Source organism: Lepidochelys kempii, chromosome 5 (assembly GCF_965140285.1).
Source record: "Lepidochelys kempii isolate rLepKem1 chromosome 5, rLepKem1.hap1, whole genome shotgun sequence".
Classification (NCBI taxonomy): Eukaryota; Metazoa; Chordata; order Testudines; family Cheloniidae; genus Lepidochelys; species Lepidochelys kempii.
The window spans coordinates 16,229,928-16,244,009 of NC_136384.1; the positions used below are offsets into that span (position 1 = coordinate 16,229,928).

Here is a 14,082-nt window from a genome sequence, read left to right on the forward strand (position 1 = left end):
TTATCATTTTTGTATTTACACTGTAAAAATGACAAACAAAAGATAGTACGAGATGAATTGAAAAATACAAGTACCGTAGTGCAATCTCTTTATCGTGAACGTGCAATTTACAAATGTAGGAATTTTTTTACATAACTGCACTCAAAAACAAAACAATGCAAAACTTTAGCACCTACAAGTCCACTCAGTCCTACTTCTTGTTCAGCCAATCACTAAGACAAACAAATTTGTTTACATTTGCAGGAGATAATGCTGCCCACTTCTTATTTACAATGTCACCTGAAAGTGAGAACAGGCATTCGCATGACACTTTTGTAGCAGGCATTGCAAGGTATTTGTGTGCCAGATATGCTAAACATTCATATGCCCCTTCATGCTTCAGCCACCATTCCAGAGGACATGCTTCCATGCTGATGACACTCGTTAAAAAAATAATGCGTTAATTAAATTTGTGACTGAACTCCTTGGGGGAGAATTGTAAGTCTCCTGCTCTGTTTTACCTGCATTCCGCCATATATTTCATGTTATAGCAGTCTCGGATGATGACATGTTCATTTTAAGAATACTTTCACAGCAGATTTCACAAAACGCAAAAAAGGTACCAATGTGAGATTTCTAAACATAGCTACAGCACTTGACCCAAGTTTTCAGAATCTGGAGTGCCTTCCAAAATCTGAGGGGGACGAAGTAGGGAACATGCTTTCAGAAGTCTTAAGAGCAACACTCCAATGCGGAAACTACAGAACCTGAACCATCAAACAAGAAAATCAACCTTCTGCAGGTGGCATCTGACTTAGATGATGGAAATGAACACATGCATCAGTCTGCTCTGCTTCGGATCATTACCTAGCAGAACCCATTAGTATGGACACATGTCCCCTAGAATGGTGGTTGAAGCATGAAGGGACATATGAATCTTTGGTGCACCTAGCAGGTAAATATCTTGCAGTACCGGCTACAACTGTGCCATGTGAATGCCTGTTCTCACTTTCAGGTGATATTGTAAATAAGAAGCGGACAGCATTATCTCCCAAAAAGAAACTTGTTTGAGTGATTGGCTGAATGAGAAGTAGGACTGAGTAGTCTTGTAGGTTCTAAAGTTTTACATTATTTTGTTTTTGAGTGCAATTATTTTTTGTAGATAATTCTACATTTGTAAATTCAACTTTCATGATAAAGAGACTGCACTACAGTATTTGTATTAGGTGAATTGAAAAATACTATTTCTTTTGTTTTTTACAATGTAAATATTCGTAATAAAAAACAAAGTGAGTACTGTACACTCTCTATTCTGTGTTGTAATTGAAGTCAATGTTTGAAAATGTAGAACATCCACAAATATTTAAATAAATGGTACTCTATTACTGTTTAACAGTGCGATTAATCACGATTGTTTTTAAATCGCTTGACAGCCATAATTTGCAGTCAGAATCTAACTCACAGATCAGAGTGAGCCTTTATAACGTCTGACAGAAGGAAATTCAGACTGCACAAGCACAAGAGTGAATTGTGTTTACAAGTCAGATAAGAAGCCTGAAGCATCTCCTAGAGAAAGATACACTAAAAAAAGCTTTATTTGTCTATGCATACCAGAAAACTCAATGAATCAATGTGCTGAACGCATCATGACTGTCAATTCACCTGCACATTTGAACCACTGGGAACAGTATTTGGGACATTCAGCTCCAAAACAGCAGGTGACCACTATCAGCTATATTAATACTAAGGCTTCTATGCTTATATCCCTCTTTGGTTCAGCCACTGGGAGTCAACCGGTTTATATATATTTGAGCAGGTCTGATATTCCATGCAATAGGGTGTATGTGGCATCATCCAGATCTCCACACCAATTAAGAGTTTGTCTTTATGCATAAGGAATCCAACAGTCTGGTGTAAATCTCCGAGTGCACACATTTTGCCAACATCATGGCTGTCAGACAGATCTTGCAGGAAAGAATTCAAGGGCAGCACTTAATGTTCACATTAGTTTGCTATAACTGCAATACCTTTCCCCCCATACTTCAGTTAATGTTAGCGGTACTATCATATCACACAAAGGTTACAGGGGAAAAACACAATACTACTTAGTACATCTTTAAAGCACTCTACAATCAATAACCCAGATCAACACATCTGTCAGATGGACAAATATTATTAACCTTATTTTACAGGAGAGGAAATAGAGGCATTGAGAAAATAAGTGAACACATTGCAACACATTGAGTCAGTCAGTATCAATGACAAGGTTGGAACCTGGGATTCCTACTTCTTGCTCCTGTACTCAAACCACAGGTCTCCTCCCCCTACAGTAAAAATAGCACATTTTTTATTAAGTTTGGCCACTCGCTCATGTGCTCAACTTCACTTTGACTTAAAAAGGACTAAGCGGATGAAGAATAAGGCCTCTATCAAATTTATTGCTTCTTTTCTTGGGAAGCTGTTTGCTGAGACTGAAAACTTCTATTGAAGATTGCATCATTTGAGCTAATAGGAAGGGGAGAACCTAGCATTCTGAAAGTCCTTGTGAAAATCATCAGATGATATGAAATTTATGCAATGATTTCTATCTGCTCATATTTCACATTACAGGAATACCTTAACATTGAACCTTTGTGACTGGAGAAACTGCTGTTTTGATGCCCAAAGAAAGGTGGTACATATGTTCTACAGTCCGAGCGAGCCTGGTGGGCTAGCAGCAGCCCCAGCACCCAACGATACACAGGATCTGTGCTGGATGCTCGCTTCATCACAAAGTCAAGGAAATTAGAAATTCAGAAGATTCACCACACTGGACATGTATTCCATTGGGGGCCAGTACACACACACACACTCCTCAAACTTCTGCATTATCCCTAGCAACTGGCCATTCTGGTGCGACACCACCTTGGCAGGACATGGATGCTGCAGACCACGAGCTTTTTGCATCAAGACCAGAGGAGCGGGGTTGCTGGGGGTGTTTTTCCATGATAAACAACCTGGGGCAGCTTCTAAAGGAACTTCACAACAACACCTGACTGTATAGGAAGCATTAGGGCTGGGGTGCTACTACTGTACCTTAGGGTTCCCGAGTGATCAGAGTGGCTCTGCAGATGCTGCTCTGCTTGGGGAGGAGGTTGGAAAAAGAATTATTCTCCCCTTCTCCCTCCCCCTGCACATCTCCACCGCACCAGCTAAGCTCCTTGCCCTGGGTGCTCAGCTGAGGATTTGACTCTTCACATCTGATCTATGATAAAGGGTTTATTAATTCCATCCTCTCATCAAAGCCCTTCTATATTAAAAATCTGTCATTAAAACTCAATCCACCAGGGATCCCAGCTTCAGACGATGTTGTGTAAGTCTCCATTACAGGCATTTGCATTTGATCGACTAAGCAGGAACAGAGAAATGATTATATGGTCGATACTGATGGCCCTGCAGGAGATAACTCCATCACAGAGCACAGTGAAAAAACGAAAAACAAAAATCAACTACAATCAATCTGTCCCTTGAGTATCACATCTTTAATTCAGATAGCTTTAATATGACCCTCCCAGAAGTCTCTAAACCAAGCTGGATGCTCAGAGATACCAGACAGACTTGATAACAACTTAATAAATTTTAGTAAAAAAATAGTAATGTGTATCACGGTAACTCCACAATCAAAGGCCCCTAAAAGGACCAGGCCACCTCTGAGTGAGGCACTGTACAAACACACGGGATGATATGATCCCTGTCCTGAAGAGATTACAATCTAAAACAGATTAAAACAAACAATAGGAGGGGATGATGAGAACTCCTGCACCTCTTGTAGGAAATGAAAACATAACAGTGGCTCACATCTATTACCACATTTTCCACAAGGAGTCTTTCTCCAATCCTGCAGCCGTCCAACCTTTCCCTGGATATTACACTTCAGCCTCTCTGACATTATAATTTGTTGGTAAATGCCGGAGAACATAAACCCTGGCAAGCATCTAAAGTTGGTGAAGGATCAGTATACTACTTATAGCTAGGGCCGGTAGCGCCACCTATAACTAAGGGTGCCTGACACTTCACATGGTAAGACCCTGTTTTCAGGTGCCTATAAAACTGTCTGATTTTAATAATTTTGGCTGACATTTTCCAGGCCAGGAGTCTGCCTCAGCCTGGATTATTTTGGAAAAGTTCAACCAAAACGGTTCAGCTATTTCAAAGAACAAAGAGAAAAATATGTTGTTTTGCCCAGGTTAAAAAATTTGGTGATGTTTCCTGTTAAATACTCATCGGCTAGAACAGGGCCTTGAAATTTGGCAGGGGTGTAGTCTTTGCATCAGGAAGGTGCCCTTTACAACCTCCAGGAAAAAATCAGCCCAAATTTAGACAAGCTATAAACTTTGGGGGGGAAAAAAAAATATCACAGGTCACACAAGCGCAGTGGAGACTTGTTAGAGCTTTCCAGCTAAAGTCCTTGAAGATTCCGGCTGCATTGAGCGTGCTATAAACTGTGGCTGAGCAAACTCTCTCTGAAATTGTGGGTCTGGGCAGCTGCAGGCTGGGCTGGACTCAGAACCAGGCATGTGAATGGAGAGCAGGGAGCTTCCCTCTGGTGCTGCTCTCAACGTTCCCTCTGCTGGGCCCTGGTATTGAGGAGAAGGAAACTGCCTTTTGCAGAAGGCACAAGAGCCAGAACCTGGGACGCAGTGGGGAAGGGGCCGGGGGGGCGGGAGATAGTAGATTGGGGCAAGGAGACAGGGGTTGAGTGAACCAGGAGCTGAGAGTGGAGAGACTGGGACTGGCTGAGCAAGGAGATGGGAATGGGAGCCAGGGAGGGAAACTGGGTCTGGCTGAAAAGAGACTGGGAGTAAGAACCAGAGGGGCGGGGGAGAGATAAGTAGGGAAAAGACACATTGATGAGAAACTTGAGCATGGGGAGAGAACTAGGACTAGCTGAGCTGGGAGCCAATGGGGAAGAGGAATGCGAAAAAGAACCAGGAGGAGGAGGGGAATTGGGAGTGGCTGGGCAAGAAGACTGGGAAAGAGGGGGAAGTGACTGGAGATGGCTGGGTATGTCAGCTGGAGAGGATGAGGAACCAGGGATGGGGAAGAGACAGGAGTTGGACAGCAATGTGCTGGAGGGGACAAAGCAGAAGGGGGTGAAGCTTTTGGGGGTGAATGGGTGAAAGAGTATGTGCCCACTAGAGCACATTCTGCTCCAGAGCCTGGAACGCAACGCAAGATTCTTGAGTTTCACCATTCCTCTGCTGTCAACAAGTGTGTGTGAAACCCATTGGCAAAGCATGTATCTTATCCTCCTTTAGTGCTGGTCTACTGAGGATTACAGCTTATTTTTGTTATCTGTTACTCCATCAGTTCAAGTGGCAGAGGTCTGAGTGGGGGCGTCAAGGTTCCTCCCCCACTCTGAACGCTAGGGTACAGATGTGGGGACCTGCATGAAAAACCTCCCAAGCTTATCTTTACCAGCTTAGGTCAAAAGTTCCCCAAGGTACAAAATATTCCACCCTTTGTCCTTGGATTGGCCACTACCACCACCAAACAAATACTGGTTACTGGGGAAGAGCTGTTTGGAAACATCTTTCCCCCCAAATACTTCCCAACCTTGCACCCCACTTCCTGGACAAGGTTTGGTAAAAAGCCTCACCAATTTGCATAGGTGACCACAGACCCAAACCCTTGGATCTGGGAACAATGAAAAAGCATTCAGTTTTCTTACAAGAATACTTTTAATAGAAATAGGAGTAAATAGAAGTAAAAAAATCCCCTCTGTAAAATCAGGATGGTAGATACCTTACAGGGTAATTAGATTCAAAACACAGAGAATCCCTCTAGGCAAAACCTTAAGTTACAAAAAAGATACAGACAGAAATAGTTATTCTATTCAGCACAATTCTTTTCTCAGCCATTTAAAGAAATCATAATCTAACGCATACCTAGCTAGATTACTTACTAAAAGTTCTAAGACTCCATTCCTGTTCTATCCCCAACAAAAGCAGCATATAGACAGACAGAGACCCTTTGTTTCTCTCCCTCCTCCCAGCTTTTGAAAGTATCTTGTCTCCTCATTGGTCATTTTGGTCAGGTGCCAGCGAGGTTACCTTTAGCTTCTTAACCCCTTACAAGTGAGAGGAGTTTTCCTCTGGCCAGGAGGGATTTTAAAGGGGTTTACCCTTCCCTTTATATTTATGACAGGGCGCTAAAGATCCCGATGCTGCTGTGGAACCCTGTGCGTGTCAATAAGACGCCATACAACAGAATGTTTTATTTTTCAGTTTGCTTTTTAAAAAAAAAAAAAAGCTATGCAATTGCACACAAAACCCCCTATGTTCAAAGATTAAGGTTGCAAAGTCAAATCCTCAAAATTTAGGAAATGCCAGAATTAAGGTTGCTGGTGCTATTCAGCCTCACTGTATGTAGGCATTATGGTAAACTCTTGAATTACATGATCACCTGCTATTTTTTCTCCACAGGACCCCTGCCTCATTCAGGGCACAAGATGGATCGTGTTCACGTAACTATTAGATATTTTGTTCTCTCTTCATTTTTCAATCTGTTGCCCATACTATGGCGCTCCAAAGACAGAATTATTAGTTTCCTCGTTGGCTTTTCTGTGGCACTCATTGCTAACAGCAGGGCTTCTGACGTTGTTTTAACCAATGAACACCCATAAAACATCTGATACAAAAAAAAAATTAAGATTGGTGTTTATCCAAGAAACACCAAAAAGCTCCCCGAAATGGCTACTTGTCTGTAAGGGCTTGTGGACCTGGAGCAGCAATGTGGACTATGGGGGTGTGATTTCTAAAGCACATTAAACTGGCTGTGCATTAACTGGTCAAAGTAGACCCTGCTGGTGTTCACTAAAGGTACCCCAGTCAACTGTAACACAGCGCTGTTTGAAACAGCACTATGTTAAAGCACACTAGGGAACAGTACAAGAGACTATTCATTACTATAGTACATGGATTTCATTCTTTGGGGTTTATTTTTAGCAATTTTTGCATAGATGTCCAAAAATCAGATTTCAGGGGGGAGGGGGCTCACTCTTTGCATATACTGTAATGAGTAGTGCATATTATACACAGATACGTACTTTAGTCATTACAGTATATACAAAGAGGCAGCCCCCCAAAACCAGATTTTTGGACATCTATATAAAATGCAAAAATTGCTAAAAATAACCCCAAATAAAATTTATAACCCATCCCCAAAACAGACCCCCCACACACACACACACAGCTTCACAAACTTTAATGAATTTATTTTCACAAAAACTCTGAGATGAGTGGGTATTATCATCATCCTCTTTTTTTGGTGGGGAACTGAGGCACAGAAAGCATTAAAGTAAAAAATCTACTATATTTTTGGTGCCCAATTTGAGTTACTAAGGGCCTGATTTTTCAGAGTACTAAGCGTTATATAGCACTTTATAGGTTCAAAGCACAGCTCCCATTGACTTCAGCTGCAGGTGTGATTGCTTAGCACTTCTGCAAATCAGACCCTCAGGTCTTGCCAGGCAACCAGAAAATGGGCACTGAATGAGATGGGGTCCTGTGGAAAAAATAGTATGTGATTCTGTAAGTAAAGATGGTATCATAATGAATATGCAACATTTGAGGGCTTGACTTTGAAACCTTAATGTTCTTTTAAATAGTGTGTGTGTGTATGTGTGAGTGAGAGAGAGATTACTTCTACAACCCATAAATATTCTTAGCCCTTTACACTAGATTCTCTGCCTCCAGAGTGCTCAAGTATTTACAATCCAAACCAAGAGGAGAACATGGAATGGAGAAAAAGAAAAAGGAGAAGAACAAGAGTACAATAAAATTATGGGGTCACTCAGGAGGGACGTTCATGTGTTTTGAACATAATGAAGTATTCTACAGTGGTTTTATATTTAAGTGTGTGAGATGCTATCATTTACACAAACCTCAAAGTGGATGTTGAGAAGGAATTTCAAAGCGGTGAGAAAGAAGACATGGCAGGTGGGCTCAGGAAGGGAGTTTGAGGCATAGGAGCAGCATGAACCAAGACATGGAGGACAACAACATACCTGGACACATGAATCAGATTGAGCTGTAGACCTGTTATATCAAGTAACATCACACCAGAGCATACACACACTATCTCTCTATATTTGGTGTGCTAGTATATCTTGTTAAATCTAATTTTAAAAATCCCCATGATTGTACGCCGTGTTGTTGTAGCTGTGTTGACCCCAGGATGTTAGCAAGACAAGGTGGGTGAGGTAATCTCTAATCTCACCAACAGAAGTCGGTCCAATAAAAGATATTACCTCACCCACCTTCTCTCTCTAAAAATTCTCATTGGCAATCCCTGTAAAAATGTGGTTGGTAACGTATCCAAGTAGTGGCTAGATATTACTGTGATGGGCACCCGAAACACAAATGAGATTCAATATCCAAGACATGAAACTACATAATGGAGCTTACATGAAAAAATCCTGAAATTATAGCAGCTCTCTTAGAGCCAGCGACCTCTCTTGAGGTTTAATTTTGTTTTATTTAATGAGTGCCCTGCTGTGGTATCTAAGTGCCATGAACACTAGTACCTGAACTATAAGACCCAGAAGCTGTAAATACGAATGCATGTGCTTTACTCACATAAACAGTCTCGTTGACTGGCTTAACTTTGTTCAGATAAGCAGTCTCATTCAAGTCAAAAGGACTACTTATTCTGGACCCTGATCTTTGCAGGATCAGGTCCCAAAATTGCTCATCTTCTGGAGAATCTTAGATTCTGTATCTAGCAGTCACACACTGCCTTTCCCTACATCATTAACTTGCTTTTGTGAAATTATTTAAAAAAAAAAAAGGATTGAACCTGACACGTCACAGAATGAGGGAAATCAAACCCCTGAGGTAACTGAAATTAGAGATTTAGAGCAAAAATTTCAAAAAGTGCTTAAGTCCCACTTTCAAACGAGACATAGGCACTTTAAAAGTCAATAGGACTTGGGCTCCTAAGTCACTTCTGAAAATGGGACATAGGGGCTTTTGAAAATTTTACCCGTAACAGTTATATCTGTAGCACACAAGCATCACCTCTTTTTCTCTTCTCTTAAATTGGTAGAGGGATGACAAAGGGAATCTTTCTATTTTATTTCACTTGCTGTCAATTGTCTACAGGACGTTCATGCTTATGGTTTAAGGTCGGACCTCAATATGTGGGTCAGGTCAAAGAAGTCAGGCCAGAGTTCTGCTGGCGGGCTTTCAGCTGCAGCTCAGAATTGAGAAAGTACATTCCTTTTCAATGGAACAAGAGACCACTGGCTGGTAGAACAGCAGAATCCTAACACATTTTGTCATATACACCACAATCAATTCTCTTAGCCACACAAATTGAAATTAGAGTTGGCAGAGAGTAGAGATTTATTTTCAGCACATGTGGAAGAAGGAGCCTTCAGAGAAGAATATTGACAAATGGATGCCGATAATAAAGACAGTGCTCTCAGCATTTGAGAAAAAAGAACTCTTATTGAAGAAGGCACATTGGACTGCACCAGGGAAACACTAGGACTGGAACGGCCCCAGAATTGGAAGAAGGGAAAGGTGGCTTAGAGCCATTTATCTCCACAATTTCCCAGCGACTCCATCATCAAATGTATCTTGACCACTTCTGATGATCTCCTTCAGTGTCTATATTTTACCAATGGGAGAGAGATAGGGTTCTGGTAATAGTGAGCAAAGCTGTCCTGTTCTCTGTAGAATGGCGAGGAGGTGCAGTATTCTAGTCACCTGCAGTTTTAAAAAGATCCAAGTTACAATCCTGCATTAGCAAGGAGATGGACTAGAGGACCTGACAAGTCGTCCCCCTTTCTAAGGACTATGACAGCTGCAGCAGAACTGCACAGTAAAACAGAACTAAAGACAATTTGCCATGACTGAAAACTGCTGGAGTTGCACAGGATTAGCTGGAATGAATTATTTGTCTTGCCTTAATGTGTGGAGGTTGCTAAACACTCAGAACAGCGCTGAGAGTAAAAGGAAAGGAAGCCATGACATGCTGAAAATAGATGGGTGAGACACAGGGTGCCATTGCCTAAGAAAGGGGAACGAGCAAGGGTTGACAAGTTCAAACCAGGGGTATTTACAGGACAAAGAGCTTCTTTGGAAAGGGTATTGATCCCATGCCAGAACAGCACTGGTACCAACCATTGGTGTAACAGCTGAGACTTCACTTAAAATGGAACGGGGCTGACGATAAACACAAACTTACAGAGAACCCATTGTGATCAATTATCGCTCAGCTTTAGGAAAGCTTGGTTCAAGTCAGTTACTTCAGGTTTTTAAGACAAGTGAGCTTCGTGCCGGTGATAGCTGCCAGACTAACATTCCTGGTATTTCATGCCCTCTCTTTATTCATGGGACAGGTACAGCACAGGAGGGCAGCAGTGCCAATTTCCCCCTTACTACCAGCGTGTGCCTCAACCCTTACTCCTTCAGGGGTTAGAGGATATTTTTAGTCACCATGCCCATACACACAGACTCTGTGGGTGCTCCAGGGCTGGAGCACCCACCACCCACAGCTGCTCAGTGGGACCCCACCCAAGCAGGTGATCCACGGGGCACTACTGATCAGCTGTTTGGCAGCTGGGAGAGAGGCTTGGGGAAGGGCAGAGAGCTGCGGGGCAGGGGGGACTGTTGGGGCAGGGGTGGAGTAAGGGCAGGGCCTCAGGGAAAGAGGTGCAGTGGAGGCAGGGCTTCAGGGCGGAGCGGGGGCGGAGCACCCCTGAGGAAAAATAAAAGTCAGCACCTACGACCCATGCCCACTCAATCATCATTCAATTTTATTTAGTACTTGTATAGCACCCATAGTGTGTTGGAACTTTACAGACATGTAGAAGGACATGGTCCCTACCACAAGGAGCATACAATCAAGGTCAACAACTTACCAGTACAATGAAGTACCTCTCAGGTGAGACTGCCAAACAAGAATGCTGATTAACAACAGTTTGTGATGGTGGTTTTCTGAGGTGGACTTGTCTACACTTAGTCCACTAAGAATTGGATACATCACCACATCATTTAATATACTCTAGGGCTGTGGTTCCTCATGTGCCATCCACTTTGCAGACAAAGCTTGGAAGGATAATTGGTAACCTTGTTGATAGTATGAGCAAAGAGGCTGAGTGAATGAGCTGGAGACTGAACGCCCTTCTCATCTCTAATAATGGTCCCTTCTCACATGTACTGAAACACGTTCTCGGGGCACTGTGAGGGAAGCGTGCTCTTATGACACGGATATCCCTAAAAAGTGAAGTCCTCCATCATATAACAGGGGCAATCTGGCACTTTTCTAAATTCACAACAATGAAAATTCATCCGTTTTATTGTTACAGATGTACAGGGGTGTCCACTGGGGCATCTGCCACCCAAAATGGAAGAGGCCTGTCATCGCAGTTAAGTTATTGTACAACAGTGGCAGCTCTCCAGACCCAGCATAGGCACTATGGGCTGTGCCTACAATATCTGCAATAAATGCAGCCATTAATATATATTTCTTCAGCCACTTTGGAAAGGATAAAAATAAAGCTGCAGTCTAGATGCATCCAACAACTGTATGTAAAAATCCCTTCAGCCAGTATGGCAATGGTTAGGACAGGGACCAGCTCAATATTCCCACAAGTAAATCATCTGCCTCTCATAATCCACTTGGTAATGCCTCAGTGTGCCAGGGTAAGAGTTCAGCCCTGATTTCAGGTTATAATCAACAAAGTCCCGAATATCCCAGGCTCAAGTTATAAAAGGGTACGTCTACACAGCAAAAAAAGACGTGCAGCAGTGGGTTTGTCTACACAGCAATTTAAGCCCAGTTCAAGCCAAACTCCCCTCATGTCCACACTTCAAATGTGCTAACCTAGGGCTCAGACCCAGGGGCCCAGGACCCCGCAGGGCTGGAGAGTCCGAGCTCTGTTGGTTTCCTGTATGCACAGGCCCCAGCAGCCCTCTGGATGTATCCCAGAATTCCTGGCGACAGAGGAGCAGCACTGAAGGCAGCCAGCAGCGCCATTACTGTCTGGCCGAACGCAATCGCCTTTCCTGCTCCTCCTATGCTGGTAGCTTTGGCTCCAGCTCCTCCTCACTGTTGTGCGACGCGTGTCCAGAGCAGGGAGCAAAGCTGACAGGCAGAAGGCAGCTCCTGGACATCAGGATGTTGGGATCATTCCTCCCCCGGCCATGCTAAATTGGGAGCCCTGCCACTCCCTCGCCCTGCAGAACAGCCACTTGGTCCTGCTCCACTCTCTGGCCCTTGTTCCTAAACCCCACAGCCCTCCCTGGGGCTGTGTGTGCCGGGGTGACTGGGCTGCGTGCACGTTCAGGACAGCAAGTGGGAACCAGCCCCCGAACTTCCCCACAGCCTCCCAGGGAGCCCTTATCCCTGCCTCCCAGGGTGCAGGAGCACACTGTACACAAACCCTGGGGATGCACTTCACTGTTCTGCAGCCAACAGCAGCGCGGCTGGGGTGTGTGTGTCTTTTTCCTCTGAAACCTACATTTTATGTCAAACTTCAAGATAAACAGACAAAAACAAATAAAAACAACCAACAAACCATCTCCGTGGAACATCTCGTTTTAAAAATTAAGAATTGCAACGTTTCATTTTAATTGTTTGACAGCCCTGGACACTGACATCCTAATTACCCTCAGAACAGGTGCACATGGGCATTTCCTGCCAATGTGATTCAGCTGGGAGCTGGAGAGCCCAATTCTCAGACTACAGCCTTCTCATACTGCACTTATTCTACTGACAGCCACCAAAGGAGTTCATTATGCTGTTTATGTACTCAGGTGCTTCTTAAGGGTCAGAACATTCTTAACCTAGGGTTAAAATGCAATGTAGATGCTCAAGCCCAGGGGTCCCTGACACAGGACAGCTGACTCGAGTCCCATTAACCCTAGGCTTACATTGCTGTGTAGACATAGCCAGGGAGCCTCAAAGCCCAGGTCAACTGACTCCAGCTCACACTGCAGGGCTAAAAATAGCACTGTAGACATTCAGGCTCTGGCTGGAGCTTAGGTGCCAAACCCAGTGACCGGGGGGTGGGGAGGGGGTCTCAGAACCCAGGCTCTAGCCTGAACCCGAATATCTACACCGCTATTTTTAGCCCCACAGCACAAGCTCAAAGTCAGTTGATCCAGGCTCTGAGAGTTGCTGCTGCAGGTTGGGTTTTTTTGGCTGCATAGACATACCCTAACACAGCAACTAGACACCCGCGGTTGGCCTGTGCCAGCCGACTTGGGCTCACAGGGCTCGGGCTGAGGGGCTTTTTTATTGCTTTGTAGACTTCTGGGTTCAGACTGGAGCCTGGGCTCTAGGACCCTGTGCAGTGGGTGTCTGTTGCTGTGTAGACATACCCGAAGAGACGTTTCTCCCTGTCTGATCGGGTTATTGTGAATTACCGATATTTGTTAAGCACCACCACCATCCTTGTCAGTGTATCATTAGATGCACTGTTTGTCCAGGCTTTTCACTCAGTTTTAAACTCACTGGTTAGGCATCCCCCTCTCAAAATCATTTAAAGTTATGCTGATGCTGGGGGTTGCAGAACATTTACTTTTAACATCAATCAACAAGACTAAGTTCTTTGGGACAGGGACTATATTTTTAACCACATCAATTCAAGCCATCAAAATGCCACAGCGATGGATGTCCTATAAATGCCTTCATTAGTAAGGCGAGGGGAAAAAAATTTAATTCAGGGCAAAGAGATCTCCACGTGCCTCGTTAGCAGGTACTATTGCCAATAAGTGCGAATAAGAGAATATGAAAAAAGTGGGTCTATGTTGATTCAATCTATAGATTCAACAGACAAACCTCTCTCTCTATATGGAATTAATGAAAACGTTAGGGATGCTACAAGACGACAAGCGAGGAGAAGGAAGGTGAAGTCTGACAGACTATTAATGACGTAGATAAGGTCACACAAACATCATGTCTGAACTCTGCTACCTGTAACCTTCTTTATACCAAGCTGTTATTAGCACAGTTCCAGCAACATGGAGATTGTTCGAACGGTCTCCATGGAGTGTTCAATCCTTGGCCTCACTCCTGAGACCGCCAACAAGTGGGCCAGTTGTGGTGGGC

The 14,082-nt window shown here is 43.7% G+C and overlaps 1 protein-coding gene across 5 annotated transcripts in view; it reads right to left on the bottom strand.

Moving 5' to 3' along the window:
* MYO5B (myosin VB) overlaps positions 1 to 14,082 on the bottom strand; it is a 374,454-nt gene that overhangs the window by 174,742 nt on the left and 185,630 nt on the right. The gene's annotated exons all lie outside the window — the stretch shown is intronic.